The sequence below is a fragment of the Garra rufa genome, chromosome 13 (genome assembly GCF_049309525.1).
Source record: "Garra rufa chromosome 13, GarRuf1.0, whole genome shotgun sequence".
Classification (NCBI taxonomy): Eukaryota; Metazoa; Chordata; class Actinopteri; order Cypriniformes; family Cyprinidae; genus Garra; species Garra rufa.
The window spans coordinates 40,273,279-40,300,833 of record NC_133373.1 but is presented as its reverse complement, the minus strand read 5'-3'; the positions used below and the strand labels follow the sequence as shown (position 1 = coordinate 40,300,833).

Here is a 27,555-nt window from a genome sequence, read left to right as displayed (position 1 = left end):
TTTTTTTTTTTTTTTCATTCAAATTAAAATAAAAAAATAAAATAAAATGGAAGGTAAAATATAAATTAAAGCTTTTTTTATGGATTTCTTCTAGCTCTCTGCCATGTAATTGGTTCTCTACAAAATGTTGAGGTTATTTACTCAATCTATTATGACAAAACTGAATTGCTGAGATTCAACAGTACTGACAACACAGTTGTTGCTTACACTGAATATGCAATGAAATGGGCAGATGGACTTAGTAAAACATGGATACATAATCAGGTAGAGAAAAAGCATTTTGGACAGCTATTTCCTTCCTATGATAGAAAAAGCAGGTGAGCTGCATTAAACCAAAGATATCAATAAATTAGAAATCTCATTGTTTTTTATTTTACGTAGCACATGTCATATCAGCTGTAAGTCGAGACATCAGATGCTCTGAACCTCTGCAGACACTCAGCGGCAATGAAGAGTGGTAGAAATACACTTCCTGTCCAAAAAAAGGTTATTATTTAGACTTAAGTAAGCAAATACTGAATTTTGTAGGCGGTCCAACCAAATATTGGAGTGTGCAACTTTTTTTTTGAACAGGCAGTGTAAAGTAAACTCAAGCACATTACAAAGACTTTTAATAGGGTTAAGGTCAAGACTCTGTGTTGGCCAGTCTTTCACAGTTTGATCCTGATGAATCCTGACATTGTCATCCTGGAATATGGACATGGGTACATCTTCCATCATGGTTGTTTGAGAAATGAAAAGCTGTGAACTGCATCAGTTAGGGTTAAAGGAGAAGTTCACTTCCAAAACAAAACATGTCTCAGGTTACGTATGTAACCCTAGTTCCCTGAGGGAACGAAACGGTGCATCATCAACGCTATGGGGAACGCCATTGGCGGGCCGCACTCTGAACGTAGTCTGCAACCAATGAAATGACGGGAGTGACGTCACCGGCGCGGTGATGTAAGCGACCAGGAAGTATAAAGCATGTGCGTTTGAAGCCGGCGGCAGCTCTTTTAGGAATGAAGCGAGCGCCGCAGGGATGCGGGAATTATGGTCCATGACGCAGCGTCTCATTCCCTCAGGGAACTAGGGTTACATACGTAACCTGAGACGTTCCCTTCCGGGAACTCGGCTGCGTCATCAACGCTATGGGGAACGAGATGCCCACGCCCCCATAATTCCAAATACCTGCCTAGTGTCTGCTAGGACAAGGGTGGAAAGAGTTGTGTCTGGTGAATCTTGCCAGAACACAGAAAAATCTCCGCCTGGGGAAACTGCCAGGACGCGAGTAGTATTACACCTCTGTCTGGGGAACCGCCAGAACAAGAGGGAGAAATATATATATATACCTCGGCCCTCGGGCACACAAGGAGAAGGTAGTACACCTCTGTCTGGGATCAGCCAGAACAAGAGGGACACAAGTAGTACCTGGTGAACCGGCCAGGACACTGGAATGTCTCCGCCTGAGAAAATTGCCAGGACGCGAGTGGTAATACACCTCTGTCTGTGGAACCACCAGAACAAGAGGGAAAAAATATGACTCGGCCCTCAGGCACGCGAGGAAAGAGTAATACACCTCTGTCTGGAAAACAGCCAGAACAAGAGGGACACAAGTAGTGCCTGGTGAACTTGCCAGGGCACTGGAATGTCTCCGCCTGGGGGAAATTGCCAGGACGTGAGTGGTAATACACCTCTGTCTGGGGAACCGCCAGAACGCAGAGGGAGTAGAAGTGCCTGGTGAGCATGCCAGGGCACTTAGGAAATCACCACCTGGAAGAATGACCAGGTCAGGAGTAATAGACCTCTGTCTGGGGAAAATGCCAGACCGAGAGGGGTAAGAACTCATGCATCATGAGAGAATAGTAGTACATCTCCTGTCTGGGGAACTGCCAGACCAGGAGGAGAAAACATTCTCTACTTTGTGAGAAATGGTCTACCTCTGTCTGGGGAACTGCCCGAACAGAGAGGGATAATGAGTGCCTGGTGGTCATGCCAGGGCACGCGTAATACGCCTCCGTCTAAGGAACTTGCCAGACCGAGAGGGGTAAAACGTTCTTTTACTTAATAGAAGAAATGCGCCTTAACTGAGTGCCTGGGATTAGTAGGCCAGGACACTGTGAGAAATCTCCTCCTGGGAAACAGCCAGGAAGGGAGAATAAAACTCTGCATAGGGAAATTGCTAGGACAAGAGTGATAATGCACCTCTGTCTGGGAAACTGCCAGAAAAGAGGGATAAACAGTGCACCTGGTGATCATGCCAGGGCACGAGAGAGTTCTGCCTGGGGATTGCCAGGACAAAAAGTAGTAATACATCTCTTGTCTGGGGAACTGCCAGACCAAGAGGGGTAAAACTCTGAGCCTAGCCTTGTTGCTAGGGTGAGAGGACAAAGGAGCCAGGAGTGGCTCTGAGGTCGAGTTCATAAAATCTGACGAACGTTAGAGGTGAGGACCAACCCGCAGCACTGCAGATGTCTTGGATAGGGACACCTGCCATCAGAGCTTTAGAGGCAGACAAGCCTCGAGTAGAGTGAGCCTTGACCCCCAACGGAGATGGGAGACCAGAGGACTCGTAGGCAGTAGAAATGGCATCTACGATCCATCTACTAATAGTGGGCTTTGAAGCCGGGGACCCCCTCTTAGGAGGGCCATAACAAACAAAGAGTTGCTCTGATTTACACCACATGGCAGCTCTGTGGACGTACATGTCTTGTGCTCTTACTGGACACATTAGGTTATGGTCCGATGGTCGGGCTCCACGAATGGAGGAGGATAAAATGCTTGAAGCGTAATTGGCTGTGGTGTTGAAGACGGGACCTTAGGGACATACCCAGCTCTTGGGTAGAGAAATGCTTTGGCCAACCCAGGCGCAAAGTCAATATAAGAAGGGGCCACCGAAAGGGCCTGCAGGTCCCCAACTCTCTTTAGAGAGGTGAGAGCAAGAAGCAATGCTGTCTTCATAGTAAGCATACGATCAGAGACATCTTCTATGGGCTCAAAAGGAGGCTTACATACAGCTTCTAACACCACAGCCAAGTCCCACGTGGGGACTCTCGGTTTCACTCGAGGCCTCAGCCTGAGTGCACCACGGAGGAAACGTGTGACCAGGGGGTTTCTGCCCACTGAGAGGCCACCATGAGGGGTGTGGTAGGCCGATATAGCCGCCACGTACACCTTCAGGGTGGAGTGAGCTAACCCTGTGGAAAGACGAGTTTGCAGGAACTCCAGTACTGTACCAGTCGGGCAGTGAACTGGGTCTAAACGGGGTTCATGACACCATGAAGCAAACAGGTTCCACTTAAGGTCATAAAGTTTCCTCGTAGAGGGAGCTCTGGATTTGAGAATGGTCTCGACAACCTCGGTTGGGAGACCAGCCTCTATGAGTTGTGCCCCCTCAGGGGCCACACCCATTAATTTCCACATCTCCGGGCGGGGGTGGCAGATTGCGCCCCCGGCCTGGGAGAGGAGGTCCCTCCTGACGGGAATCTCCCATGGAGAGCCGTCGAGGAGGGCAATTATGTCCGAGAACCACACTCGGGCCGGCCAGTACGGGCTACTAGTAACAGTCGTACTCCATACAGATGTACTCTTTCCAGAACTCCCGGGAGCAGAGCGATCGGGGGAAATATGTACAGACGAAGCCTCGGCCATGTCTGTACCATGGCATCCAGTCCAAGAGGAGCTGGAGGAACTAGAGAGTACCAGAGGGGACATTGCGATGTCTCTCGAGTCGCAAAGAGGTCTACTTGAGCCTGGCCAAACACTCTCCAAATCTGCATCACTACTTCTGGGTGAAGCATCCATTCCCCGGGCCTCGGCCCCTGCCTCGACAGGACGTCTGCTCCCACATTGAGACGTCCGGGAATATGCTCTTAAAGAGAGAGAAGCTTTCCTTGAGACCATAGGAGGATCCGGTATGCCAGCTTGTATAAGGGGCGTGAGCGTAGACCCCCCTGGTGATTGATATAGTAGACTACCGCAGTGCTGCCTGTACAGACCAGCACGTGACGGTCTTTCAGGTCTGGAAGGAAATGCTTCAGGGCCTGGAATACGGCCAGCATCCCTAGGCAGTTTATGTGCCAAGAGAGATGGTGATCGCTCCATAGGCCGTGGACTGAGCGGCCACTCATGACTGCCCCCCATCCAGTGAGGGATGCATCTGTCGATAGCGCGACGCGGCAGCAAGGAGCTCCCAGCACCGGGCCCTGAGACAGAAACCAGGATTTCTTCCACATGACCAAGGCACGTAGGCATCGCCGCGTGACCTTGATCTTGCGGAATGGGTTCCCCCTCGGGGAAAACCACCTGGTTTTGAGCCACCACTGTAGCGGTCTCATGTACAGCAGACCAAAAGGTATCACGTTGGATGCAGCTGCCATAAGACCTAACAGTACTTGGAACTGTTTGACAGTGAGTGACAGGCCTAGCTTGACCGCATTTACTGCAGTAAGGATCGACTCGATCCGAGCAGGTGACATGTATCGTGGTCGAATCCCAAACTACACCTAGATAAGTGGTTCTCTGTACTGGAGAAAGCACACTCTTCTTGGTGTTGAGTCTCAACCCCAGCTCTTTCATGTGAGCGAGGACAACATCTCGATGTTGAACCGCTAACTGTTCTGAGCTGGCTAAAATCAGCCAGTCGTCTATGTAGTTGAGTATGCGGATGCCCTGGAGTCGCAGAGGAGCCAGAGCAGCATCCACACACTTTGTGAAAGTTCGGGGTGAGAGTGCTAGGCCGAAAGGAAGAACTCTGTATTGGTAAGCTTTGCCCCTGAAAGCGAACCTGAGAAACTTCCTGTGTTGAGGAAGGATGGAGACGTGGGAATACACGTCTTTTAGATCTATCGTGACAAACCAGTCCTCGGACCTGATTTGAGACACGACATGTCTGACAGTTAACATTTTGAACTTCAGTTTTCTGACTGAGCGGATCAGCTGTCTGAGATCTAGAATGGGCTGCAGCCCCCCATCCTTCTTGGGAACAATGAAGTACCGGCTGTAGAACCCGGATTCTCTGTGTTGAGGAGGGACCACCTCGATGGCCTACTTCCTGTTCCATTACCAGACCCTGCTCGGGGTTTACAAGAGTAGGAAATTCCCCCCTGAAAGGTGGCGGCGGAGCGCTGAATTGGATATAGTATCCTTTCTCTACAGAACGGCAGACCCATGCAGATACATTCGGCAGTAGTTTCCACGCTGCCAGAAAGTCTACTAGGGGAACCAGCCTCTCGAGACTGGTTTCTGGATTTATTAGAGGAACTGATTCGGTGACCTGTAACAGCAGACTGGCAGGAGACACCTGAATCAATCGCTCTGAAGACCCCCGTGGGGGTGGCGAACTCTCTAGCTCCACTACGTTTCCGGGCGGAAAAACTAGAGGATAGCGTTCGCGGGAGACTGCCACGTCCTGTAGCACTGGCAGGGTTAGCTGACAGATCTCCTGAGGGCCCCGAGGAGGGGCGGTCACCGTGAACTGTGTTGAGCCAGCTGACTCCCCAAGAGGGGCTGCCCTCAACGGCCCTGTAGCACAGTAGTCAGGGCCGTTTAGCCGAGGACCTCCTTGACTGGAGGACGACCCTCAGATCAGGCCTCGTCTTAGAGGCCCCCGGCTTGGAGTGTTGCTGAGCCCGCCCTCTAGGCTTCGCCGGAGGGGTACGGGTCGCAACACTCCTTTTTTGAGCCTCTCTATGTGAGGAGCTCGTACACGGCTGGGGCTGCTCCCGTCCAGCAGCCTCGGAGGAGTAAACGCGGTGAGGGAGGTATCTCTGGAACACCGCCGCCTGCTTACGAGCCTCCTGGTGGGTTGTAGGGGGCGTCCAGGAGCACGTCCAGGAGCATGACCCTGTCCTTCTCTTTCATTTCGGACAGGGTCAGCCACAGATGCCTCTCCGCGGCCACCAGGGCTGCCATAGACCGCCCGACAGCACGAGCGGTCTCCTTGGTGGCGCGGAGAGCAAGATCTGCTGTGCGGCGCATTTCTGTGATGCTAACCTCCCTGCCGTCGCTAAACTCCTTAAGCAGGTCAGCCTGGTATGCCTGAAGAATAGACATGGTGTGAAGGCATGCACCAGCCTGACCTGCAGCCGTGTACGCCTTGCCCACCAAGCTGGATGTTGTTTTTAATGGCTTGGAGGGCAAGGACGGAGCCTTCAGAGACGATGCCAGGTGACAGATAGCTAGCTAGCGTCTGTTCAACCTGCTCCATCACCTTATAGCCGTGCTCACCCAGCCCGCCCACATTACCGTAGTAATCTGATGAGGGGGTAAATAAGCGTGATGAGCACGGCTTTTCCCACCATCTGGATATTTCTGTGTGTAGATCGGGGGGGAAAAGGGAAGGCTCCGTTTGGGAGGTGCTGACTTTGTCTGCAGGAAGCGCTCATCAAACCTACTTCTCTGCGGCTCATTATCTTGATCGGCTGGCCAACTGATGTTGAGCTTGGCCACCGCATTTGTCAGCACCTCCACTAGCTCCTCATAGTGAGGCGAACGGGGGGGGCAACGCTCTCCACATCACATAGGTAGGAGAAGCGTTGACTCCTCCTCTTGGAGGGAAGGAACCGTAGTGTGGGCTTCCTCATTCAAAAGGAGGTCAATCGATCCACCAGGTGAGGAAGGAGATAGGGGTTCACCCGTCTCCATTCCCTCTAGTAGATCGAGCTGCGAACCCCATGAGTGCAGCTGCCGCTCCGCCTCGACGGAAGCGGGGCCAGACCCGCGAGGAACGCTAGCGAAGGCTCCCTCCTCGAAGAGAGCCTTCCGGGAACGGAGCACCCAAGCAGACCACGCATAGATTGTGTGTATACCCTACAATGAAGCGTTGGCAGGGAGGGACACACTGTCTATGTGGCTGCTCAACCGCTTTTCTAGAAACTTTCTTTCCCCCTTTCTTGGTCGACATATTGCTCAAATAAAAGTTGTGCAAACTGGCACAGAAAAACAGCAATATGCAACAGACAGACACACATAGAGCGCTCTCGCTGAATGACAAAAGCTGCCGCCGGCTTCAAACGCACGTGCTTTATACTTCCTGGTCACTTACGTCATCGCACCGGTGATGTCACTCCCGTCATTTCATTGGTTGCAGACTACGTTCAGAGTGCGGCCTGCCAATGGTGTTCCCCATAGCGTTGATGACGCAGCCGAGTTCCCGGAAGGGAAATACAAATAATTTACTCACCCCCTTGTTATCCAAGATTTTCATGTCTTTTTTTCTTCAGTCATAAAGAAATTGTGTTTTGAGGGAAAATTCAGGATTTTTCTCCATATAGTGGACTTCTATGGTGCCTGCAAGTTTGAACTTCCAAAATGCAGTTTAAATGCAGCTTCAAAGGGCTCTAAATTTGTTAATTTCTAAAAAGAAAAAAAAAGTCTTCTGGTTCATGAGAGTTAGGGTATGTCGAAAAACTCCTATTTAATTTTCAAGAAAAAAAGGTAAAACGGCAATGCATTAAACTTTATTTTGGAAGTTCAAACTCACAGGCACCTTAAGTCCACTATATGGAGAAAAATCCTAAAATGTTTGCCTCAAAATACATAATTTCTTTACGACTGAGGAAAGAAAGACATGAACATCTTGGATAACAAGAGGACGAGTAAATTATCTGTACATTTTTGTTGTGGAAGTGAACTTCCGTTCTAAGTATTTGCTTAATTAAATCCAGACGTCAACTGTATTAACTGTGATTTATTTATTTTTTTGTTGTTTTTTAAACAGAAAGAAGTTTCCCTTTGTATGGTTTGGTGTGTGTGTGTGTGTGTGTGTGTGTGTGTGTGTGTGTGTGTGTGTGTGTGTGTTATGTATATAAAATTTTTGTATTTGCAACTATGGTTACCAACCAGAAAATTAACAGAGAAATGAGTGAATGAGTAATAAATGGTCATTACTATAAAAACATCCAGTTTCAGAACTAATTTTCTGTATTTCTAAAAATAGCTTGTATTGAAGCCAATCTGCCAAAACAACAGGATGTGGAATGTGCCACTTTATGGTGTGGCAAAACACCGCCTCCGCAAAAGAAAATAAACACCTTCTTCTACATCTTCTACACCTTCTTCTACAGCTAAAAAAAAAAAGCATGAGGAAGTTTGACAAAATAAATTCCTGATCTTTGTCACGCATACAGGAATGTTTTTTTACATTTTGTTCTCCAAAGCAAGAAAAAATTAGGAACTAAAATTCAAACGACAGAGAAAAGAAGCACAGAATAGCAATAGTGAAGCTAGACAATAGATGACTGATATGATTTCATCATTTGCTGATCCATTCTGATTTCATTAATTAAGAATTTCTAATGGTTTTACTGGTTATAATAGGAATTGAACTGGGTTTAATGGAAACTGTGCCTATTGGTCTTTACTGGAAATTGGTCACCTTCTATTGGTGGCTTGATAAAATCAAATCCTAATGGAACGTCGAGAACGTATGGGAACTCATTTTTTAAGGTTTTAATGGTTAAAAGTTTATGGTCTGTAGTATTTGTAATGTAGTGCTAAAAGTAGTTACTGATGGTTATCCAGCAGTACCATCTAGTGGTCAACAAGAGCACTAAAACATAAATACAAAATTCCTTATACAACCCCTGGCAAAAAATTATGGAATCACTACACTTAGAAGCTGTTCACCCAAATGTTTTACTTTATAACAAATAAACCAATCACAGATATGACACAAAACAATTTTTTTTAATTATTCAACACACTGGTTATGTGAAACATATATATGTATATTTATATATATAGAATCTTAAGATGTTTTGACACAACTGTATACATTATCTTGTACTATTTTTTTTTTCATACCCCATTTTCTTAAGCATAAGTTTGCTGATGATGTATGTAGTTCATCTTATGGTTAAAAACTCTTGTCTTTATGACTTGTCTTTGAATTCATCTTACACAAACAGAACTAATAGTTTTAACTTCATTTTCATATTCTGTCTTAAGTAATAGCTAACTTTGCTTGTTTCCAGATTTTGAATAGGTTTAGAAAAAGTGAAAACAGTGTGACATTCAACAGAAAAGGAGAAATATTAAATGAGAACAGCTCAGGTTTACAATAATGTTTCTGACTTATGAATGAATGAATAAATGCTTGTTAAATCTAGATATTAATTTTGAATATTCTAGAAATTGTCTAATTTAAGACCCTATATTGTGTTCTTGTCCTTGAGTTCAGTGCTGTCCTAATGTTGGATGATGTGCAAATAGGATATTATGACTCAATCACATGGAGTGTTTTACATCGCAGTGTGAGGGACCCAAAGTACCATGATGAAGAGCAAAGTGATGGTGATACTGTTTTTCGTGATATGTATTACGGAATGAAAAAGCGAGCATTTTATATTAAGGAACACTTAAATCACACAGAAGGTGAGAGAGATAGTCTACATAGCAGTATTAAAACACACAACATTTAATAACAGATGTAGGTTCTATTGTTATTTCCTTGAACAATTTAGATGTAGAAGCAAGAAAGCTACATGTACCAAAAAGAATAATCTTATGATAATCTGTTGTATAAATAATGTGAATATGATAATGTGTCTTAGGTTCTTTCCATTCTTAAAGGTGTACAAGTTCTTCAGAGACTTGTTGGATGTGAATTGTTGAACGATGATAAACCAGGTCCACTTCATTTCTGGGATGGTTTCCATGGACAAAATATGGAGGAGTTCACTTTTGACATGAAAAAAACTGATATTGAGATAAAAATGCCATGGGTGGTAACATGGGATCAACTAAAATGGCTTCGTTTAAGGTTTATGTATGAAAATATTTACCATCCTATTTGTTCTGAGGCGATATCTGAATTTGAAAAAGAACAATGTGATGAGAAAAGGTGAGAGAATTACTAGAAGAATAAATAGATAAAACCCAAACTGACAATTCATGACTGATGCAAAAAGTTTTACAGCAGTAACACTTCTCGTCCTTTCTAGTGAAACCCAGAGGTAGTACATTTAATGGGTTCGTGGAAATTTCCCCATTCATTTAAATTGCCATTGGGCAAATAGTGGTTCGGTGGGACCGTAGTGTGGATTTGGATCCCGTTTGCAGATTATTTAACTGGCCAACGGGACGTTTCGACTTACTTTTTTTTCCGTTGGGGTAGTCGGGACCAATAGGGCTGCGGACGCCTCTAGGGGGCGATGAGCCCCCACTGGCCTACCCCCCACTGCCCCAGCCCTCCCCCCCCACTGTCCTTGAACCTATTATTCGTCCATTTTCCATTGCTTTGCAAGGCAAAGTGGGGAATTTTCTCCCACGAACCTACTATTTGTCCATTTCTCATTTGAGTGAATGACTGCGGTGGGGGTCTTCGTCCCAGCGACCCTCTATTTGTCCACAGCCCTACCGGTTTGATGGGGGGACCCCCGTCCCACGAACCCACTATTTGTCCATTTGCCCATTATTGTTACGGAACGGCCGCGGAACCCCCCAGGACCCCCTCCCCGGCCACTAGCCCCGCCCCCAAGGTCCCACGAACCCACTATTTGTCCATTTGCCCATTATTTTTACGGAACGTCCCCGGAACCCCCCGGGACCCCCTCCCCGGCCACGAGCCCCGCCCCCGAGGTCCCACGAACCTACTATTTGTCCATTTCTCATTTGAGTGAATGACTCCGGTGGGGGTCTTCGTCCCAGCGACCCTCTATTTGTCCACAGCCCTACCGGTTTGATGGGGGGACCCCCGTCCCACGAACCCACTATTTGTCCATTTGCCCATTATTGTTACGGAACGTCCCCGGAACCCCCCGGGACCCCCTCCCCGGCCACGAGCCCCGCCCCCAAGGTCCCACGAACCCACTATTTGTCCATTTGCCCATTATTGTTACGGAACGTCCCCGGAACCCCCCGGGACCCCCTCCCCGGCCACTAGCCCCGCCCCCAAGGTCCCACGAACCCACTATTTGTCCATTTGCCCATTATTGTTACGGAACGTCCCCGGAACCCCCCGGGACCCCCTCCCCGGCCACTAGCCCCGCCCCCAAGGTCCCACGAACCCACTATTTGTCCATTTGCCCATTATTGTTACGGAACGTCCCCGGAACCCCCCGGGACCCCCTCCCCGGCCACGAGCCCCGCCCCCCAGGTCCCACGAACCCACTATTTGTCCATTTGCCCATTACTGTTACGGAACGCCCGCGGAACCCCACGGAACCTCCTCCCCGGCCACGAGCCCCGCCCCCCTGGTCCCACGAACCCACTATTTGTCCATTTGCAGCTATTTTTGTAGTTCCAAGACGAAAGGTCATAGGGACCCAGGATTTGAGATTTGAGCATCTCGGGGACCCCACGCTCAGGCCCCCGAAGCACGAGCCCATAGCACCACGGGAAAAAAAGTGCGTCATCCTAGGGCCCCGCGCTTTCGGGGGCACGCTCGGGGAGGCCCCGGGAGCAGCCGTGCCGAGTTTCATGCTCCTGGGACGTTTCTGAAAAAATCCCACCTGCAATTTATTTGAATGGGTTCGGCCTAGCGGGTTCGTGGACACGCTTCCGAAAGGGCCGATCGAGCTGAAATCGAAACCTTTGGCTCGAGGGGACCCCCTCGACCGGTCGCCAAAGTCCCGCGAACGTACGACCTTCTTTAGGGGTCAAAAGGTCAAAGAAGGCAGCGCGCGTCCACCAAACCTGTACGCGTTTAAATGGGAAGCGGGACGTCCCCAGTTCTGAGACGATGGGTGGTAGGAACTCGAGATTTGAGATTCTGGCATCTCGGGGGCCCCTCGCTCAGGCCCCCGAAGCACGAGCCCATCGGACCTCGGGAAAAAAAGCGCGTCGTCCTAGGGCCACGCGCTTTCGGAGCCTCGCTTGGGGGGCCCCCGAGAGCCACCGTGCCGAATTTCGGGTCCCTGGGACGTTTCTAAAAAAATCTCACCTGCCATTTATTTGAATGGGTTCGGCCTAGCGGGTTCGTGGACGTCTCCCGTTCGGAGACGCTGGGTCGTAGGGCCACGAGATTCGAGATTTGCGCATCTCTGGGGCCCCTCGGTCGCACCCCCGAAGCACGAAGCCCTAGGACCTTGGGAAAAAAAATACCCCTTTGACACTTTGAAATCAGTCGAAAGCCTCTGACTGTGTAAGAGTCTAAGAAGACTGAGGGAGATATTTTGTTCAGGAGGCTCTCGATTTTTCCTTCGTCCTAGGGCCTGGCGCTTTTGGCGCCTCGCTCTGGGATGGCCCTGGAGCCACCGTGCCGAATTTCGGACCCCTGGGACGTTTCTGAAAAAATCCCACCTGCAATTTATTTGAATGGGTTCAGCCTAGCGGGTTCGTGGACACGCTTTCGAAAAGGGCCGATCGAGCTGAAATCAAAACCTTTGGCTCGAGGGGACCCCCTCAGCCAGTAGCCAAAGTCCTGCGACCGTACGGCCTTCTTTAGGGGTCAAAAGGTCAAAAAAGGGAGCGCGCGTCCACCAAACCTGTACGCGTTTAAATTGGAAGTGGGACGTCCCCCGTTCTGAGACGATGGGTGGTAGGGACCCGAGATTTGAGATTCTGGCATCTCGGGGGCCCCTCGCTCAGGCCCCCGAAGCACGAGCCCATCGGACCGCGGGAAAAAAAACGCGTCGTCCTAGGGCCACGCGCTTTCGGAGCCTCGCTCGGGGGGCCCCCGAGAGCCACCGTGCCAAATTTCGGGTCCCTGGGATGTTTCTAAAAAAATCCCACCTGCAATTTATTTGAATGGGTTCGGCCTAGCGGGTTCGTGGACACGCTTCCGAAAGGGACGATTGAGCTGAATTCGAAACCTTCGGCTCGAGGGGACCTCCTCGACCGGCCGGAAAAGTCCTGTGACCGTACGGCCTTTTTTAGGGGTCAAAAGGTCAAAAAAGGGAGCGCGCGTCCACCTGCCATTTATTTGAATGGGTTCGGCCTAGCGGGTTCGTGGACGTCTCCCGTTCGGAGACGCTGGGTCGTAGGGCCACGAGATTCGAGATTTGCGCATCTCTGGGGCCCCTCGATCGCACCCCCGAAGCACGAAGCCCTAGGACCTCGGGAAAAAAAATACCCCTTTGACACTTTGAAATCAGTCGAAAGCCTCTGACTGTGTAAGAGTCTAAGAAGACTGAGGGAGATATTTTGTTCAGGAGGCTCTCGATTTTTCCTTCGTCCTAGGGCCTGGCGCTTTTGGCGCCTCGCTCTGGGATGGCCCTGGAGCCACCGTGCCGAATTTCGGGCCCCTGGGACGTTTCTGAAAAAATCCCACCTGCAATTTATTTGAATGGGTTCGGCCTAGCGGGTTCGTGGACACGCTTCCGAAAGGGACGATTGAGCTGAATTCGAAACCTTCGGCTCGAGGGGACCTCCTCGACCGGTCGGAAAAGTCCTGTGACCGTACGGCCTTTTTTAGGGGTCAAAAGGTCAAATAAGGGAGCGCGCGTCCACCAAACCTGTACGCGTTTAAATTGTAAGTGGGACGTCCCCCGTTCTGAGACGATGGGTGGTAGGGACCCGAGATTTGAGATTCTGGCATCTCGGGGGCCCCTCGCTCAGGCCCCCGAAGCACGAAACCATCGGACCGCGGGAAAAAAAACGTGTCGTCCTAGGGCTCCGCACTTTCGGCGCCTAGCTCGGGGGGCCCCCGAGAGCCACCGTGCCGAGTTTCGTGATCCTGGGACGTTTCTAAAAAAATCCCACCTGCAAATTATTTGAATGGGTTCGGCCTAGCGGGTTCGTGGACACGCTTCCGAAAGGGACGATTGAGCTGAATTCGAAACCTTCGGCTCGAGGGGACCTCCTCGACCGGTCGGAAAAGTCCTGTGACCGTACGGCCTTTTTTAGGGGTCAAAAGGTCAAAAAAGGGAGCGCGCGTCCACCTGCCATTTATTTGAATGGGTTCGGCCTAGCGGGTTCGTGGACGTCTCCCGTTCGGAGACGCTGGGTCGTAGGGCCACGAGATTTGAGATTTGCGCATCTCTGGGGCCCCTCGATCGCACCCCCGAAGCACGAAGCCCTAGGACCTCGGGGAAAAAAATACCCCTTTGACACTTTGAAATCTCTCGAAAGGCTCTGACGGTTTAAGAGTCTAAGAGGACTGAGGGAGATATTTTGTGCAGGAGGCTCTCGATTTTTCCTTCGTCCTAGGGCCTGGCGCTTTTGGCGCCTCACTCTGGGATGGCCCTGGAGCCACCGTGCCGAATTTCGGGCCCCTAGGACGTTTCTGAAAAAATCCCACCTGCAATTTATTTGAATGGGTTCGGCCTAGCGGGTTCGTGGACACGCTTTCGAAAGGGCCGATCGAGCTGAAATCGAAACCTTTGGCTCGAGGGGACCCCCTCAGCCAGTAGCCAAAGTCCTGCGACCGTACGGCCTTCTTTAGGGGTCAAAAGGTCAAAAAAGGGAGCGCGCGTCCGCCAAACCTGTACGCGTTTAAATGGGAAGTGGGACGTCCCCCGTTCTGAGACGATGGGCGGTAGGAACTCGAGATTTGAGATTCTGGCATCTCGGGGGCCCCTCGCTCAGGCCCCCAAAGCACGAAACCATCGGACCTCGGGAAAAAAAGCGCGTCGTCCTAGGGCTTCGTGCTCCTGGGACGTTTCTGACAAAATCCCACCTGCAATTTATTTGAATGGGTTCGGCCTAGCGGGTTCGTGGACGTCCCCCGTTTGGAGACGCTGGATCGTGGGGCAACGAGATTCGAGATTCTCGCATCTCTGGGGCCCCTCACTGGCGCCCCCAAAGCACAAAGCCCTAGGACCTTGTGTTTTTATCAGCAATACTGGGATGTTTATATACATGACGAAATGTCCATTTCCAATTTATTCAGCGGGCCCTTCATAATGCTCCCGTGGACATTCATTTTTATGCAAATTCTACAGTATTTTGAGATAAAACTTACATAAATGGATTCCACTGAGTGTGCTGAGTACAGTAGAGGTGTTTTCATCAACAAAATTGCACATACTTATTAAAAAATACACTTTATTGAAGTGTCCACAGAAGCAGTATGTCAGGCCCGTCAAATAAGTTGAGCGTGGACATAAAATTTGGGGGTCCGTATCTCCGGCCCCCGGGGGGGTAGGGACTTGGGGCAGGTGGCATCGGAAAGAGGTCCACGTGGTCTAATAATACCCTGAGATTGGTGGAGTTTGCCCCCGTTTTGGGTGAGTTACAGCCGGTCAAATTTTGGTACTTTTTGTCTTTGGGGATCCGTATCTCAGGCCCCCGGGGGCCTATCGACTCGGGAGTGGTGGCGTCAAACATGGCCCCTCGAGGGCTACAAACGAGCCGAGTTTCAAGTCTCTGGGACATGTCCTTCCGTTTGACCCCCTTAACTCTGGGGGGCCGTATCTCCGGCCCCCGGGGGCCAATCGACTCCGGACAAGTGGCGTTTGGTAGACCTAGGGACTGTTCAACTTTGACCCAAATTTCTTTAAGATTGCCCCCGTTTTGGGTGAGTTATGGCCGGTCAAAATTTGGGACTTTTCACATAAGGAAACGTCCATTTCCAATTTATTCAGCGGGCCCTCCATAATGCTCCCGTGGACATTAATTTCTATGCAAATTCTACATTATTTTGAGATAAAACTTACATAATTGGATTCCACTGAGTGTGCTGAGTACAGTAGATGTGTTTTTATCAACAATATTGGTGATGTTTATGTACATGACGAAATGTCCATTTCCAATTTATTCAGGCCCGTCAAATAAATTGGAAATAGACATGCACCATATGTGGTGAAATACTCGAAAACTCAACGTCAAATCCCCAATTTTGTTCATTTGTATGCAAATTCTACAGTATTATGACATGAAACTCACATAAACGGATTCCAATGAGTGTACTGAGTACAGTAGATGTGTTTTTATCAACAATATTGGTGATGTTTATGTACCTGACGAAATGTCCATTTCCAATTTATTCAGCGGGCCCTCCATAATGCTCCCGTGGACATTCATTTCTATGCAAATTCTACAGTATTATGAGATAAAACTTACATAAATGGATTCCACTGAGTGTGCTGAGTACAGTAGATGTGTTTTTATCAACAATATTGGTGATGTTTATGTACATGACAAAATGTCCATTTCCAATTTATTCAGCCCCGTCAAATAAGTTGTGGGTGGACATGCACCATATGTGGTGAAATACTCGAAAACTCAACGTGAAATCCCCAATTTTCTTCATTTGTATGCAAATTATACAGTATTATGACATGAAACTCACATAAACGGATTCCAATGAGTGTACTGAGTACAGTAGATGTGTTTTTATCAACAATATTGGTGATGTTTATGTACATGACGAAATGTCCATTTCCAATTTATTCAGCGGGCCCTCCATAATGCTCCCGTGGACATTCATTTCTATGCAAATTCTACAGTATTATGAGATAAAACTTACATAAATGGATTCCACTGAGTGTGCTGAGTACAGTAGATGTGTTTTTATCAACAATATTGGTGATGTTTATGTACATGACAAAATGTCCATTTCCAATTTATTCAGCCCACGTCAAATAAATTGGAAATGGACATGCACCATATGTGGTGAAATTACCGAAAATCCACAATTTGAAATCCACAATTTTGTTCATTTGTATGCAAATTATACAGTATTATGACATGAAACTCACATAAACGGATTCCAATGAGTGTACTGAGTACAGTAGATGTGTTTTTATCAACAATATTGGTGATGTTTATGTACATGACAAAATGTCCATTTCCAATTTATTCAGCCCCGTCAAATAAGTTGTGGGTGGACATGCACCATATGTGGTGAAATACTCGAAAACTCAACGTGAAATCCCCAATTTTCTTCATTTGTATGCAAATTATACAGTATTATGACATGAAACTCACATAAACGGATTCCAATGAGTGTGCTGAGTACAGTAGATGTGTTTTTATCAACAATATTGGTGATGTTTATGTACATGACAAAATGTCCATTTCCAATTTATTCAGCCCACGTCAAATAAATTGGAAATGGACATGCACCATATGTGGTGAAATTACCGAAAATCCACAATTTGAAATCCACAATTTTGTTCATTTGTATGCAAATTATACAGTATTATGACATGAAACTCACATAAACGGATTCCAATGAGTGTACTGAGTACAGTAGATGTGTTTTTATCAACAATATTGGTGATGTTTATGTACATGACAAAATGTCCATTTCCAATTTATTCAGCCCCGTCAAATAAGTTGTGGGTGGACATGCACCATATGTGGTGAAATACTCGAAAACTCAACGTAAAATCCCCAATTTTCTTCATTTGTATGCAAATTATACAGTATTATGACATGAAACTCACATAAACGGATTCCAATGAGTGTACTGAGTACAGTAGATGTGTTTTTATCAACAATATTGGTGATGTTTATGTACATGACGAAATGTCCATTTCCAATTTATTCAGCGGGCCCTCCATAATGCTCCCGTGGACATTCATTTCTATGCAAATTCTACAGTATTATGAGATAAAACTTACATAAATGGATTCCACTGAGTGTGCTGAGTACAGTAGATGTGTTTTTATCAACAATATTGGTGATGTTTATGTACATGACAAAATGTCCATTTCCAATTTATTCAGCCCACGTCAAATAAATTGGAAATGGACATGCACCATATGTGGTGAAATTACCGAAAATCCACAATTTGAAATCCACAATTTTGTTCATTTGTATGCAAATTATACAGTATTATGACATGAAACTCACATAAACGGATTCCAATGAGTGTACTGAGTACAGTAGATGTGTTTTTATCAACAATATTGGTGATGTTTATGTACATGACAAAATGTCCATTTCCAATTTATTCAGCCCCGTCAAATAAGTTGTGGGTGGACATGCACCATATGTGGTGAAATACTCGAAAACTCAACGTGAAATCCCCAATTTTCTTCATTTGTATGCAAATTCTACAGTATTATGACATGAAACTCACATAAACGGATTCCAATGAGTGTACTGAGTACAGTAGAGGTGTTTTTATCAACAATATTGGTGACGTTTATGTACATGACAAAATGTCCATTTCCAATTTATTCAGCGGGCCCTTAATAATGCTCCCGTGGACATTCATTTTTATGCAATTCTACAGTATTATGAGATAAAACTTACATAAATGGATTCCACTGAGTGTGCTGAGTACAGTAGAGGTGTTTTTATCAACAATATTGGTGACTTTTATGTACATGACAAAATGTCCATTTCCAATTTATTCAGCGGGCCCTTAATAATGCTCCCGTGGACATTCATTTTTATGCAAATTCTACAGTATTTTGAGACAAAACTTACATAAATGGATTCCACTGAGTGTGCTTAGTACAGTAGAGGTGTTTTCATCAACAAAATTGCACATACTTATTAAAAAATACACTTTATTGAAGTGTCCACGGAAGCAGTATGTCAGGCCCGTCAAATAAGTTGAGCGTGGACAAAAAATTTGGGTGTCCGTATCTCCGGCCCCCGGGGGGGTAGGGACTTTGGGCAGGTGGCATCGGAAAGAGGTCCACGTGGTCTAATAATACCCTGAGATTGGTGGAGTTTGCCCCCGTTTTGGGTGAGTTACAGCCGGTCAAATTTTGGTACTTTTTGTCTTTGGGGATCCGTATCTCAAGCCCCCGGGGGCCTATCGACTCGGGAGTGGTGGCGTCAAACATGGCCCCTCGAGGGCTACAAACGAGCCGAGTTTCAAGTCTCTGGGACATGTCCTTCCGTTTGACCCCCTTAACTCTGGGGGGCCGTATCTCCGGCCCCCGGGGGCCAATCGACTCCGGACAAGTGGCGTTCGGTAGGCCTAGGGACGGTTCAACTTTGACCCAAATTTCTTTAAGATTGCCCCCGTTTTGGGTGAGATATGGCCGGTCAAAATTTGGGACTTTTCACATAAGGAAACGTCCATTTCCAATTTATTCAGCGGGCCCTCCATAATGCTCCCGTGGACATTAATTTCTATGCAAATTCTACAGTATTTTGAGATAAAACTTACATAAATGGATTCCACTGAGTGTGCTGAGTACAGTAGATGTGTTTTTATCAACAATATTGGTGATGTTTATGTACATGACAAAATGTCCATTTCCAATTTATTCAGCCCCGTCAAATAAGTTGTGGGTGGACATGCACCATATGTGGTGAAATACTCGAAAACTCAACGTGAAATCCACAATTTTGTTCATTTGTATGCAAATTGTACAGTATTATGACATGAAACTTTCATCATTGGATTCCACTGAGTGTGCTGAGTACAGTAGAGGTGTTTTTTTTTTTTTCAACAATATTGGGATGTTAATTGACATGACAAAATGTCCATTTCCAATTTATTCAGCGGGCCCTTCATAATGCTCCCGTGGACATTCATTTTTATGCAAATTCTACAGTATTATGAGATAAAACTTACATAAATGGATTCCACTGAGTGTGCTGAGTACAGTAGAGGTGTTTTTATCAACAATATTGGGATGGTTATTGACATGACGAAATGTCCATTTCCAATTTATTCAGCGGGCCCTTCATAATGCTCCCGTGGACATTCATTTTTATGCAAATTCTACAGTATTTTGAGATAAAACTTACATAAATGGATTCCACTGAGTGTGCTGAGTACAGTAGAGGTGTTTTCATCAACAAAATTGCACATACTTATTAAAAAATACCCTTTATTGAAGTGTCCACAGAAGCAGTATGTCAGGCCCGTCAAATAAGTTGAGCGTGGACATAAAATTTGGGGGTCCGTATCTCCGGCCCCCGGGGGGGTAGGGACTTGGGGCAGGTGGCATCGGAAAGAGGTCCACGTGGTCTAATAATACCCTGAGTTTGGTGGAGTTTGCCCCCGTTTTGGGTGTGTTACAGCCGGTCAAATTTTGGTACTTTTTGTCTTTGGGGATCCGTATCTCAGGCCCCCGGGGGCCTATCGACTCGGGAGTGGTGGCGTCAAACATGGCCCCTCGAGGGCTACAAACGAGCCGAGTTTCAAGTCTCTGGGACATGTCCTTCCGTTTGACCCCCTTAACTCTGGGGGGCCGTATCTCCGGCCCCCGGGGGCCAATCGACTCCGGACAAGTGGCGTTCGGTAGTCCTAGGGACAGTTCAACTTTGACCCAAATTTCTTTAAGATTGCCCCCGTTTTGGGTGAGATATGGCCGGTCAAAATTTGGGACTTTTCACATAAGGAAACGTCCATTTCCAATTTATTCAGCGGGCCCTCCATAATGCTCCCGTGGACATTAATTTCTATGCAAATTCTACAGTATTTTGAGATAAAACTTACATAAATGGATTCCACTGAGTGTGCTGAGTACAGTAGATGTGTTTTTATCAACAATATTGGTGATGTTTATGTACATGACAAAATGTCCATTTCCAATTTATTCAGCCCCGTCAAATAAGTTGTGGGTGGACATGCACCATATGTGGTGAAATACTCGAAGACTCAACGTGAAATCCACAATTTTGTTCATTTGTATGCAAATTGTACAGTATTATGACATGAAACTTTCATCATTGGATTCCACTGAGTGTGCTGAGTACAGTAGAGGTGTTTTTTTTTTTTTCAACAATATTGGGATGTTAATTGACATGACAAAATGTCCATTTCCAATTTATTCAGCGGGCCCTTCATAATGCTCCCGTGGACATTCATTTTTATGCAAATTCTACAGTATTATGAGATAAAACTTACATAAATGGATTCCACTGAGTGTGCTGAGTACAGTAGAGGTGTTTTTATCAACAATATTGGGATGGTTATTGACATGACGAAATGTCCATTTCCAATTTATTCAGCGGGCCCTTCATAATGCTCCCGTGGACATTCATTTTTATGCAAATTCTACAGTATTATGAGATAAAACTTACATAAATGGATTCCACTGAGTGTGCTGAGTACAGTAGAGGTGTTTTTATCAACAATATTGGTGACGTTTATGTACATGACAAAATGTCCATTTCCAATTTATTCAGCGGGCCCTTAATAATGCTCCCGTGGACATTCATTTTTATGCAAATTCTACAGTATTTTGAGACAAAACTTACATAAATGGATTCCACTGAGTGTGCTTAGTACAGTAGAGGTGTTTTCATCAACAAAATTGCACATACTTATTAAAAAATACACTTTATTGAAGTGTCCACGGAAGCAGTATGTCAGGCCCGTCAAATAAGTTGAGCGTGGACAAAAAATTTGGGTGTCCGTATCTCCGGCCCCCGGGGGGGTAGGGACTTGGGGCAGGTGGCATCGGAAAGAGGTCCACGTGGTCTAATAATACCCTGAGATTGGTGGAGTTTGCCCCCGTTTTGGGTGAGTTACAGCCGGTCAAATTTTGGTACTTTTTGTCTTTGGGGATCCGTATCTCAAGCCCCCGGGGGCCTATCGACTCGGGAGTGGTGGCGTCAAACATGGCCCCTCGAGGGCTACAAACGAGCCGAGTTTCAAGTCTCTGGGACATGTCCTTCCGTTTGACCCCCTTAACTCTGGGGGGCCGTATCTCCGGCCCCCGGGGGCCAATCGACTCCGGACAAGTGGCGTTCGGTAGGCCTAGGGACGGTTCAACTTTGACCCAAATTTCTTTAAGATTGCCCCCGTTTTGGGTGAGATATGGCCGGTCAAAATTTGGGACTTTTCACATAAGGAAACGTCCATTTCCAATTTATTCAGCGGGCCCTCCATAATGCTCCCGTGGACATTAATTTCTATGCAAATTCTACAGTATTTTGAGATAAAACTTACATAAATGGATTCCACTGAGTGTGCTGAGTACAGTAGATGTGTTTTTATCAACAATATTGGTGATGTTTATGTACATGACAAAATGTCCATTTCCAATTTATTCAGCCCCGTCAAATAAGTTGTGGGTGGACATGCACCATATGTGGTGAAATACTCGAAAACTCAACGTGAAATCCACAATTTTGTTCATTTGTATGCAAATTGTACAGTATTATGACATGAAACTCACATAAATGGATTCCAAGGGGTATGCCAAGTACAGTAAAGGTGTTTTTATCAAAAATATTGGGATTTTAATGTAAATGACAAAATGTCCATTTCCAATTTATTCAGCCCCTTCAAATAAGTTGAGGGTGGACATGCACCATATGTGGTGAAATACTCGAAAACTCAACGTGAAATTCACAATGTTGTTGATTTGTAAGCAAAATTGTACAGTATTATGATATGAAACTCACAGAAATGGATTCCAATGAGTATGCTGAGTACAGTAGAGGTGTTTTTTATCAACAATATTGGGATTTTAATGTAAATGACGAAATGTCCATTTCCAATTTATTTAGCGGGCCTTTCATAATGCCCCCGTGGACATTCATTTTTATGCAAATTCTACAGTATTATGAAATGAAACTGAGAGAATTGGCTTCCACTGAGTGTGCTAAGTACAGTAGAGGTGTTTTCATCAAAAATATTGCACATACTTATTAAAAAAATACACTTTATAGAAGTGTCCACGGGAGCACTATGAAGGGCCCGTCAAATAAGTTGCCGGTGGACATAAAGTTTGGAAGTCCGTATCTCGGGCCCCCGGTGGAGCAGCGACTCGTGGCTGGTGTCGTCGGTTAGGTCTCGCTCAGGTCTAACGGGGCCCCGAGTTTGGTGCGGTTCGGCCTCGATTCGGCCGAGTGGTAGCCGGTCAAAGTTTTATAGTTTGGGGCATTGGGGGGCTCTATCTCCGGGCCCCGGGGGAGTAGGGACTCGTGGCCTACGTCGACGGAGAGGGCCCGTTGAGGGCTATCGATCGAGCCCAGTTGGGAGCCTCCAGGCGTCTTCGTTCGATTTGGCCCCCGAAACTATGGGGGTCCATATCTCGGGCCCCCGGTGGAGCAGCGACTCGTGGCTGGTGTCGTCGGTTAGGTCTCGCTCGGGTCTAACGGGGCCCCGAGTTTGGTGCGGTACGGCCTCGATTCGGCCGAGTGGTAGCCGGTCAAAGTTTTATAGTTTGGGGCATTGGGGGGCTCTATCTCCGGGCCCCGGGGGAGTAGGGACTCGTGGCCTACGTCGACGGAGAGGGCCCGTTGAGGGCTATCGATCGAGCCCAGTTGGGAGCCTTCAGGCGTCTTCGTTCGATTTGGCCCCCGAAACTATGGGGGTCCATATCTCGGGCCCCGGGTGGAGCAGCGACTCGGGGCGGGTGTCGTCGGTTAGGGCTCCCTCGGGTCTAACCGGACACCGAGTTTGGGGTGGATCGGCGCCTATTCGGCCGAGTGGTAGCCGGTCAAAGTGTGGGGATTGGGGGGGCCCTATCTCCGGCCCCCGAAGGGGTAGGGCCTCTGGGTGGGTGTCGTCGGATAGGGGCCATGGAGGTCTAGGATCGACCCAAGTTTGGTACGGTTCGGCGCCGATTCGGCCGAGTGACAGCCGGTCAAAGTGTGGGGTTTGGGGGGTCCTATCTCCGGGCCCCGGGGAAGAAGGGACTCGTGGCCTGCGTTGTCGGAGAGGGCCCGGCGAGGGCTATCGATCGAGTCCGGTCTGATTTTGGGACTTTTTAAAATAAAGAAACGTCCATTTCCAATTTATTCAGCGGGCCCTTCATAGTGCTTCCGTGGACATTCATTTTTATGCAAATTCTACAGTATTATGACATAAAACTCACATAATTGGCTTCCACTGAGTGTTCTGAGTACAGTAGAGGTGTTTTTATCCACAATAGTGGGATGTAAATTTACTTTACAAAATGTCCATTTCCAATTTATTCAGCCCCGTCAAATAAGTTGAGGGTGGACATGCACCATATGATGCACCATATGGTGAAAATACTCGAAAACTCAACGTGAAATTCACAATGTTGTTGATTTGTAAGCAAAATTGTACAGTATTATGATATGAAACTCACATAAATGGATTCCAATGAGTATGCTGAGTAGAGTAGAGGTGTTTTTATCAACAATATTGGGATTTTCATGTACATGATGAAATGTCCATTTCCAATTTATTCAGGCCCATCAAATAAGTTGCGGGTGGACATGCACCGTATGTGGTGAAATACTCGAAAACTCAACATGAAATCCTCATATAATACATTAGAAGTGGACAAATGTCCCAATTGCAATGTATGCAATGGGATTGGCTGTTTAATACATTGGAAATGGACAAATATCCCACTTGCAATGTATGCAATGGGATTGGCTGTTTAATACATTGGAAATGGACACATGTCCCACTTGCAATGTATTCAATGGGATTGGCTGTTTAATACATTGGAAATGGACACATGTCCCACTTGCAATGTATTCAATGGGATTGGCTGTTTAATACATTGGAAATGGACACATGTCCCACTTGCAATGTATTCAATGGGATTGGCTGTTTAATACATTGGAAATGGACACATGTCCCACTTGCAATGTATTCAATGGGATTGGCTGTTTAATACATTGGAAATGGACACATATCCCACTTGCAATGTATTCAATGGGATTGGCTGTTTAATACATTGGAAATGGACACAGGTCCCACTTGCAATGTATTTAATGGGATTGGCTGTTTAATACATTGGAAATGGACACATGTCCCACTTGCAATGTATTCAATGGGATTGGCTGTTTAATACATTGCAAATGGACACAGGTCCCACTTGCAATGTATTCAATGGGATTGGCTGTTTAATACATTGGATATGGACACACATCCCACTTGCAATGTATTTAATGGAATTGGCTATTTATTACATTGGAAATGGACACACATCCCACTTGCAATGTATTCAATTGAATTGACCTATTTATTACATTGGAAATGGACACAGATCCCACTTGTAATGTATGCAATGGGATGGGCTGTTTAATACATTGGAAATGGACACACATCCCACTTGCAATGTATTCAATGGGAATGGCTGTTTATTACATTGGAAATGGACACACATCCCACTTGCAATGTATTCAATGGGATTGGCTGTTTAATACATTGGAAATGGACACACATCCCACTTGCAATGTATTCAATGGAATTGGCTATTTCTTACATTGGAAATGGACTCAAATCCCACTTGCAATGTATTCAATGGAATTAGCTATTTATTACATTGTAAATGGACACACATCCCACTTGCAATGTATTCTATGGGACTCTGTAGTAGGTTAAAGGGATGAGTGTCCACTAATATATTAAGGGTCAAGGTTTAATTCCATCACTACAATGGGCAAATGGACAAATAGTGGGTCTGTGGGCCTGGGGGGCTGTGGAAATGTGCAGGGGAGTTGTTCCGGAGTGTTTCGGGGTCTTTCCGTGACTGTAATGGGCAAATGGACAAATAGTAGGTTCGTGGGACCGGGGGGCTGTGGCAATGTGGAGGGGGATTTGTTCCGGAGTGTTCCGGGGTCTTTCCGTGACCATAATGGGCAAATGGACAAATAGTGGGTTCGTGGGACCGGGGGGCTGTGGCAATGTGGAGGGGGAGTTGTTCCGAAGTGTTCCGGGGTCTTTCCGTGACTGTAATGGGCAAATGGACAAATAGTGGGTTCGTGGGACCTTAGGGGCGGGGCTCGTGGCCGGGGAGGGGGTCCCGGGGGGTTCCGCGGACGTTCCGTAACAATAATGGGCAAATGGACAAATAGTGGATTCGTGGGACCTTGGGGGCGGAGCTCGTGGCCGGGGAGGGGGTCCCGGGGGGTTCCGCGGACGTTCCGTAACAATAATGGGCAAATGGACAAATAGTGGGTTCGTGGGACCTTGGGGGCGGGGCTCGTGACCGGGGAGGGGGTCCCGGGGGGTTCCGCGGACGTTCCGTAACAATAATGGGTAAATGGACAAATAGTGGGTTCGTGGGACCTTAGGGGCGGAGCTCGTGGCCTTGGAGGGGGTCCCGGGGGGTTCCGCGGACGTTCCGTAACAATAATGGGCAAATGGACAAATAGTGGGTTCGTGGGACCTTAGGGGCGGAGCTCGTGGCCGGGGAGGGTGTCCCGGGGGTTTCCGCAGACGTTCCGTAACAATAATGGGCAAATGGACAAATAGTGGGTTCGTGGGACCTTGGGGGCGGGGCTCGTGACCGGGGAGGGGGTCCCGGGGGGATCCGCGGACGTTCCGTAACAATAATGGGCAAATGGACAAATAATGGGTTCGTGGGACCTTGGGGGCGGGGCTCGTGACCGGGGAGGGGGTCCCGGGGGGATCCGCGGACGTTCCGTAACAATAATGGCCAAATGGACAAATAGTGGGTTCGTGGGACGGGGGTCCTCCCATCAAACCGGTAGGGCTGTGGACAAATAGAGGGTCGCTGGGACGAAAACCCCCACCGGAGTCATTCACTCAAATGAGAAATGGACAAATAGTAGGTTCGTGGGACCTTGGGGGCGGGGCTCGTGGCCGGGGAGGGGGTCCCGGGGGGTTCCGCAGACGTTCCGTAACAATAATGGGCAAATGGACAAATAGTGGGTTCGTGGACCTTGGGGGCGGGGCTTGCGCCCGAGAAGGTGGTCCCGGGCGGTCCCGTGGCCGTTCCGCAGAAATAATGGGCAAATGGACAAATAGTGGGTTCGTGGGACCAAAAAAGTGTCCACCACCCCTTTGTTTTAATGGCCATGTAATAAACCTAAAGTGGGATCGGTGGTGCTCCACTCTGTGGCGAAAGACAGAACTGCAATTTTAGGCCCAAAACTTTGGGGGGCCCCCGCGCGGCCCCTAAGGGGGCCAGCCCCCCCCAGACGTTACCGTGCTGCCCCGCCGGCCGACCCGGTCAGATTGACACCAGCGGCGCCCCCCTCAAAAATTTTGGGGGGTCGGCGCGCAGGGTCCACAGACCCATGACCACGAACCGTCAAACATGCTCCGAAATGGACGCCTTCCAAAAAAATGTACTTCATAGAGTTAGACTCATTAGGAAGATACTCCCAGACTCACAAGGGCTTCAGATCAGCTGTCTGGTCACTGGTTTTTACTCCCGTCACATTAACCTGACCCTGTTCAGAGATGGTCAGCTTGTGGATGATGGTCAGATCACAGGAGGAGAGATTCTGCCCAACGGAGACGGAACTTACCAGATGAGGAAGAGTTTAGTGATCGTTAAAAAAAGAGCTACGTGAGGGACATAAATACAGCTGCACAATGAAGCACCTCAATCTGGGCAACAAACTGGATATTACATTTGGTAAAGAAAACAAAACTCCCTTTTTTAAACACAGCACAAATCAGTTGCCACTATTCCAATATCTGTTTGTGGGCTGAAGCTTTCTTTTCTTGTTGTTGATTGTCAACTCACCTTAATTTCAGATATGGATGAATCTAACCCCGGATCCTTCAGTCTGTCTGTAGTTGTCAGTTTGCTGGTGTTCATGTGTGTGGCTGTTCTCATTATGACTGCACTCATCGTATGGAGGAGGAGATGTGCTGCTGGTAATATGTTCTGTACAGTCCAGTTCAATACATCTAATGCTCAATAAGAAAATAAAACTAAATATCAGTTCCTTTAGACACACTTTCAAAGTTCACCATATGCAGTTTTATGTTTTTGTAACTTTCTATGTATCCCTGTTTAATTGTGTCATTCTTATTTAGAACGAGGCTCTGAGGCGTCACAGAGTAATTACTCCCTTACTCCATTATGTTTTGCATGAAGTCAGCATATAAAAGCATGTTCACTTAAGGTTACTTAAAAA

The 27,555-nt window shown here is 47.2% G+C and overlaps 1 pseudogene; it reads left to right on the top strand.

Moving 5' to 3' along the window:
* The first annotated feature begins 1,760 nt into the window (after nucleotides 1–1,760).
* LOC141348529 (major histocompatibility complex class I-related gene protein-like) lies at nucleotides 1,761–27,339 on the top strand (annotated as a pseudogene).
* Nucleotides 27,340–27,555: the final 216 nt, after the last annotated feature.